A 6,896-nucleotide genomic window follows, 5' to 3' on the forward strand; every position below is an offset into this window, starting at 1 on the left:
GATGATGGTTTCATCCATGCACTTCCCAGTCTCTAGGACTATGAAATCAGCAGGGATGTAATGGTTTTCAATCTTCACCAAAACATCCTCTACAAGTCCATGAGCTTGTTTTCTTGAGTTGTCTGCCATCTCTAATGAGATTCTTGCAGCTTGCACCTCAAAGATCCCTAGCTTCTCCATTACAGAGAGAGGCATGAGGTTTACACTTGACCCTAAGTCACACAGAGCCTTCTTGAAGGTCATGGTGCCTATGGTACAAGGTATTGAAAACTTCCCAGGATCTTGTCTCTTTTGAGGTAATTTCTGCCTAGACAAGTCATCCAGTTCTTTGGTGAGCAAAGGAGGTTCATTCTCCCAAGTCTCATTTCCAAATAACTTGTCATTTAGCTTCATGATTGCTCCAAGGTATTTAGCAACTTGCTCTTCAGTGACATACTCATCCTCTTCAGAGGAAGAATACTCATCAGAGCTCATGAAAGGCAGAAGTAAGTCCAATGGAATCTCTATGATCTCATTTTGAGCCTCAGATTCCCATGGTTCCTCATTGGGGAACTCAGTGGAGGTCAGTGCACGCCCATTGAGGTCTTCCTCAGTGGCGTTCACTTCCTCTCCTTCCTCTCCAAATTCGGCCATGTTGATGGCCTTGCACTCTCCTTTTGGATTTTCTTCTGTGTTGCTTGGGAGAGTACTAGGAGGGAGTTCAGTAACTTTCTTGCTCAGCTGTCCCACTTGTGCCTCCAAATTCCTAATGGAGGACCTTGTTTCAGTCATGAAACTTTGAGTGGTTTTGATTAGATCAGAGACCATAGTTGCTAAGTCAGAGGGGTTCTGCTTAGAATTCTCTGTCTGTTGCTGAGAAGATGATGGAAAAGGCTTGCCATTGCTAAACCTATTTCTTCCACCATTATTGTTATTGAAACCTTGTTGAGGTCTCTCTTGATTCTTCCATGAGAAATTTGGATGATTTCTCCATGAAGAATTATAGGTGTTTCCATAGGGTTCTCCTAGGTAATTCACCTCTTCCATTGAAGGGTTCTCAGGATCATATGCTTCTTCTTCAGATGAAGCATCCTTAGTACTGCTTGGTGCATTTTGCATTCCAGATAGACTTTGAGAAATCAGATTGACTTGTTGAGTCAATATCTTGTTCTGAGCCAAAATGGCATTCAGAGTATCAATCTCAAGAACTCCTTTCTTCTGATTTGCCCCATTGTTCACAGGTTTCCTTTCAGAAGTGTACATGAATTGGTTGTTTGCAACCATTTCAATTAGCTCTTGAGCTTCTGTAGGCGTCTTCTTCAAATGAAGAGATCCTCCAGCAGAGCTATCCAAAGACATCTTGGATAGTTCAGAGAGACCATCATAGAAAATACCTATGATGCTCCATTCAGAAAGCATGTCAGAAGGACATTTTCTGATCAATTGTTTGTATCTTTCCCAAGCTTCATAGAGGGATTCTCCATCCTTCTGTCTGAAGGTTTGGACTTCCACTCTAAGCTTACTCAATTTTTGAGGTGGAAAGAACTTTGCCAAGAAGGCATTGACTAGCTTTTCCCATGAGTCCAGGCTTTCTTTAGGTTGTGAGTCCAACCATGTCCTAGCTCTGTCTCTTACAGCAAAAGGGAATAGCATAAGTCTGTAGACCTCAGGGTCAACCCCATTAGTCTTGACAGTGTCACAGATTTGCAAGAACTCAGCCAAAAACTGATGAGGATCTTCCAATGGAAGTCCATGAAACTTGCAATTCTGTTGCATTAGAGAAACTAATTGAGGCTTAAGCTCAAAGTTGTTTACTCCAATGGCAGGGATAGAGATGCTTCTCCCATAGAAGTCGGGAGTAGGTGCAGTAAAGTCACCCAGCACCTTCCTTGCATTGTTTGCATTGTTGTTGTTTTCGGCCGCCATGTCTTCTTCTTTGAAGATTTCTGTTAGGTCCTCTGTAGAGAGTTGTGCCTTAGCTTCTCTTTAGCTTTCGCTTCAAGGTCTTTTCAGGTTCAGGGTCAGCTTCAACAAGAATGCCTTTGTCTCTGCTCCTGCTCATATGAAAGAGAAGAGAACAAGAAAATGTGGAATCCTCTATGTCACAGTATAGAGATTCCTTGAGGTGTCAGAGGAAAAGAAAAATAGAAGACAGAGGTAGAAAATTCGAACTTATCAAGAAAGATGGAGTTCGAATTGTGCATTGAGGAATAGTGTTAGTCCATAAATAGAAGGATGTGAGAAGAGGGGAAGAGAATTTTCGAAAATTAATTAAAAAGTTTTTAAAATCATTTTGAAAAATTGATTGATAATTTTCGAAAACTCACAGTGGAAAAGGAATCAAGTGATTTTTGAAAAAGATTTTGAAATTAGAAGTCAAAAAGATTTGATTGAAAACTATTTTGAAAAAGATGAGGTTAAGAAGATATGATTGGTTTAAAAAAAACATGTGATTGAGAAGATATGATTTGAAAACAATTTTTTTAAAAAGATTTTATTTTAAAAAATAATAACTTGGCTATCAAGAAAAGATATGATTCAAACATTAAACCTTTCTCAACAGAAAAGGCAACATACTTGAAATGTTGAATCAAATCATTAATTGATAGCAAGTATCTTTGAAAAAGGAAAGAAATTGATTTTGAAAACATTTGATTGAAGAGATATGATTTGAAAAAGATTTGATTTTGAAAAACTTTGAAAACTTGAAAAAAAATTGAGTTGAAAACAAAATCTTCCCCCTTGTGCCATCCTGGCGTTAAACGCCCAGAATGGTGCACATTCTGGCGTTTAACGCCCAATGCACTACCTTTTTGGGCGTTAAACGCCCAACCAGGCACCCTGGCTGGCGTTTAAACGCCAGTCTGTCCTTCTTCACTGGGCGTTTTGAACGCCTAGCTTTTTCTGTGTAATTCCTCTGCTGCATGTTCAGAATCTTCAGATCCCTGTACTATTGACTTGAAAATAGAACCAAGATCAAATAAACAATGCATGCAAGACACCAAACTTAAAATTAGACACTAGACTCAAACAAGAAACATAAAATATTTTTGGTTTTTATGATTTTGAAAAAAAATTTTTGTGCTTTTTTCGAAAATTATATGAAAATAGAAAATAAAAGTTTCAGAATTCTTAGTTTGGATTCCAGGAATCATTGCAATGCTAGTCTAAGACTCCGGTCCAGGAATTAGACATGGCTTCTCAGCCAGCCAAGCTTTCAGAGAAAGCTTCGGTCCAAAACACTAGACATGGCCAATGGCCAGCCAAGCCTTAGCAGATCATTGCTCCAATAGCAAGATTGATAGAGATCAACAAGCTCTTGTGATGATCAGTTGAAACCTCGGTCAAATAAGATTAGACATGGCTTCTTAGCCAGCCAGATTTCAACAGATTATCTTGAAACACTAGAATTCATTCTTAAGAACTCTGAAGAAAAATACCTAATCTAAGCAACAAGATGAACCGTCAGTTGTCCATACACAAAACAATCCCCGGCAACGGCGCCAAAAACTTGGTGTGCGAAATTGTGATCACTTCTTTTCACAACTCAAATAATCCCTAGTAATGGCCCCAAAAACTTGGTGCTCAATACCATGGCATAAACACAACTTTGCACAACTAACCAGCAAGTGCACTGGGTCGTCCAAGTAATAAACCTTACGCGAGTAAGGGTCGATCCCACGGAGATTGTTGGTATGAAGCAAGCTATGGTCACCTTGTAAATCATAGTCAGGCAGACTCAAATGGGTATAGTGATATACGAATAAAGCATAAAGATAAAGATAGAGGTACTTATGTAATTCATTGGTAGGAACTTCAGATAAGCGTATGAAGATGCCTTCCCTTCCGTCTCTCTGCTTTCCTACTGTCTTCATCCAATCCTTCTTACTCCTTTCCATGGCAAGCTTATGCAAGGGTTTCATCGTTGTCAGTGGCTACCTCCCATCCTCTCAGTGAAAACGTTCCTATGCTCTGTCACAGCATAGGCTAATCATCTGTCGGTTCTCGGTCAGGCCGGAATAGAATCCAGTGATTTTTTAGCGTCTGTCACTAACGCCCCGCCTGCTAGGAGTTTGAAGCACGTCACAGTCATTCAATCATTGAATCCTACTCAGAATACCACAGACAAGGTTTAGACCTTCCGGATTCTCTTGAATGCCGCCATCAGTTCTTGCCTATACCACGAAGACTCTGATCTCACGGAATGGCTGGCTCGTTTGTCAGGCGAGCACTCGGTTGTCAGGCGATCAACCATGCATCGTGTATCAGGAATCCAAGAGATAAACACTAGAGCCTCGTTTGCTTGTAGAACAAGAGTGGTTGTCAGTCACTTTGTTCATAAGTGAGAATGATGATGAGCATCACATAATCATCACATTCATCATGTTCTTGGGTGCAAATGAATATCTTGGACAAAGAACAAGCGGAATTGAATGGAAGAACAATAGTAATTGCATTAATACTCGAGGTACAGCAGAGCTCCACACCTTAATCTATGGTGTGTAGAAACTCCACCGTTGAAAATACATAAGAACAAGGTCTAGGCATGGCCGTGAGGCCAGCCTCCCAATGATCTAAGAACTAGATGTCCAAAGATGAAAATACAATAGCAAAAGGTCCTACTTATAGAAAACTAGTAGCCTAAGGTTTACAAAGATGAGTAAATGACAAAAAAATCCACTTCCGGGCCCACTTGGTGTGTGCTTGGGTTGAGCAATGAAGCATTTTCGTGTAGAGACTCTTCTTGGAGTTAAACGCCAGCTTTTATGCCAGTTTGGGCGTTTAACTCCCATTTTGGTGCCAGTTCCGGCGTTTAACGCTGGGATTTCTGAGGGTGACTTTGAACGCCGGTTTGGGCCATCAAATCTTGGGCAAAGTATGGACTATCATATATTGCTGCAAAGCCCAGGATGTCTACTTTCCAACGCCGTTGAGAGCGCGCCAATTGGGCTTCTGTAGCTCCATAAAATCCACTTAGAGTGCAGGGAGGTCAGAATCCAACAGCATCTGCAGTCCTTTTCAGTCTCTGGATCAGATTTTTGCTCAGGTCCCTCAATTTCAGCCAGAAAATACCTGAAATCACAGAAAAACACACAAACTCATAGTAAAGTCCAGAAAAGTGAATTTTAATTAAAAACTAATAAAAATATACTAAAAACTAGCTAGATCATACTAAAAACATACTAAAAACAATGCCAAAAAGCGTACAAATTATCCGCTCATCAGAGTGCGAGCAGGCCTTCCAAGATTTCAAAAGATTCCTGGGACAACCACCTATTCTAACTCGGCCACGGGAAGGAGAACCACTTATATTGTACCTCGCAGTCGGAAATTGGGCAATAGCCTTAGCACTGGTCCGAGAAGACGACAGTGGACAAAAACCTATATACTTCATCAGCAAAGCACTACAAGGGTCCGAACTGAACTATCAAAAAATATAAAAATACGCCTATACTCTCATACTAACATCCCAACGACTTCATCCATATTTCCAAGCCCATACCATCAGGGTTCGGACCAACCAGCCCATAAAAGGCATTTTATAGAAAATAGACTTAGCAGGAAGAATCTTGCAATGGACAGTCGAGTTGTCTGAATCCGACCTTCAGTATAAAGCTCGGACAGCCATCAAATTATAGTATCTGGCTGACTTCATTGGAGTTTATGGATACCCCAGAAATCCCTACAAAATGGAATCTCTACGTAGACGGTTCCTCAAACAAAATTGGAAGTGGCACAGGCGTGATAATAGAAAGCGATCAGGGAACCCAAATCAAACTTTCCCTCAAATTCGGGTTCCCTGCTTCAAACAACCAGGCTGAACATGAGGCACTACTAGCTGGTTTGAAGCTGGCTAAGGAGGTTAGAGCTCAAAAGCTTATCATCTTCAGTGACTCACAAGTAGTCACCTCACAAATAACAGGGAACTATCAAGCCAAGGATCCCACCATGAAAAAGTACTTGGACAAAACCAGGGAATAGCTCGGACAACTCGGGGAATATGAGGTCCGCCATATACCTCGGGATCAGAATGCTCGAGCTGATGTACTCTCAAAACTAGCCAGCACCAAACCAGGGGGCAACAATAGAAGCCTCATCCAGGAAATGTTGCAGAACCCGTCAATCTCGGAAGAAGAAAAGGTCCTAGCCATAACAGGTCTAGATCAAGGATGGATGACTCCCATAATTAACTACCTCAAAACAGAAACACTCCCTACAGATAAGAAGGAGGCAAAGAGGTTAAAACGAGAGGCACAAAACTACAACATCATAAACAATACTCTGTACAAGAGAGGGATTTCAATACCACTGTTAAAATATGTGCCAACTTCCAACACAAAGTAAGTTTTAGAAGAAGTACACAGTGACATCTGTGGTAACCATCTCGAAGCACAGGCTCTTACCAAAAAAGTACTCTGGGCCGGATTCTATTGGCCGACTCTACAAAATGAAGCAACAGAATTCGTAAAGATATGTCCACCATGTCAGAAACATGCCAACTTTCACATCGCCCCACCAGAGGAGCTTATCAGCGTAACCTCACCCTGGCCATTTGCAAAATAGGGACTCGACCTTCTCGGTCCTTTCCCTCAAGGATCCGGACAAGTCAAATTCCTCATCGTGGGGGTAGACTATTTCACAAAATGGATTGAGGCGGAACCCTTAGCTAACGCCACTGCTCAAAGAAGTCGAAAATTCCTATATAGAAACATTGTCACAAGGTTTGGGGTTCCATACTCAATCACCACAAATAATGGCACTCAATTTACGGATGCAGGCTTCAGAAAATTGGTGGCCGATCTGAATATAAAACACCAATTCACATCCGTAGAACACCCCCAGGCCAACGGACAAGCAGAAGCTGCTAACAAAGTCATATTAGCCGGGTTAAAATGGAGATTACAGGATGCAAATGG

General features: G+C 41.2%; 1 non-coding gene across 1 annotated transcript; it reads left to right on the top strand.

Moving 5' to 3' along the window:
* The first annotated feature begins 1,392 nt into the window (after positions 1–1,392).
* On the top strand, positions 1,393–1,500 carry LOC130942866 (small nucleolar RNA R71). Its single transcript, XR_009071413.1, has one exon. It is a non-coding gene; the product is annotated as a small nucleolar RNA R71 (small nucleolar RNA).
* The last annotated feature ends 5,396 nt before the right edge of the window (positions 1,501–6,896 follow it).

This window comes from Arachis stenosperma, chromosome 7 (genome assembly GCF_014773155.1).
Source record: "Arachis stenosperma cultivar V10309 chromosome 7, arast.V10309.gnm1.PFL2, whole genome shotgun sequence".
Lineage (NCBI taxonomy): Eukaryota > Viridiplantae > Streptophyta > Magnoliopsida > Fabales > Fabaceae > Arachis > Arachis stenosperma.